This window comes from Aptenodytes forsteri, unplaced genomic scaffold, assembly GCF_000699145.1.
Source record: "Aptenodytes forsteri isolate BGI_AS27 unplaced genomic scaffold, ASM69914v1 Scaffold76, whole genome shotgun sequence".
In the NCBI taxonomy this organism is placed as follows: domain Eukaryota; kingdom Metazoa; phylum Chordata; class Aves; order Sphenisciformes; family Spheniscidae; genus Aptenodytes; species Aptenodytes forsteri.
Window position 1 is genome coordinate 2,793,292 of NW_008794444.1, and position 271 is coordinate 2,793,562.

Consider the following 271-nt stretch of genomic DNA (forward strand, 5'->3'; position numbering starts at 1 on the left):
CCGCGGGGTGCTGAGGGGGCTGGAGAGGGGCAGCCCCGGCCCCGCCCCAGCCCAAGGGAGGAGGCCAAACGGTGCCAGCAGAGCATCACCCAGCACCTGCAGCTCTGGGTGAAGCGGGGCCAAACCTGGGTGCCAAGCAGGTCCAGGGGAGCTGCGTGGCACCCCCTGAGCCTGGGGCGGGGGCTTTTGCTGCCGGCAGAGTCTGTCCAGCAGCTGACCCCCTGTGAACACGAGCGGCTGGGGGGGCCGGGGGGGGGGGCGGGGGGCCCCC

At 74.5% G+C, this 271-nt stretch overlaps 1 protein-coding gene across 1 annotated transcript in view; it reads left to right on the forward strand.

Moving 5' to 3' along the window:
- Nucleotides 1–271, forward strand: part of NID2 (nidogen 2) — a 22,739-nt gene that overhangs the window by 16,204 nt on the left and 6,264 nt on the right.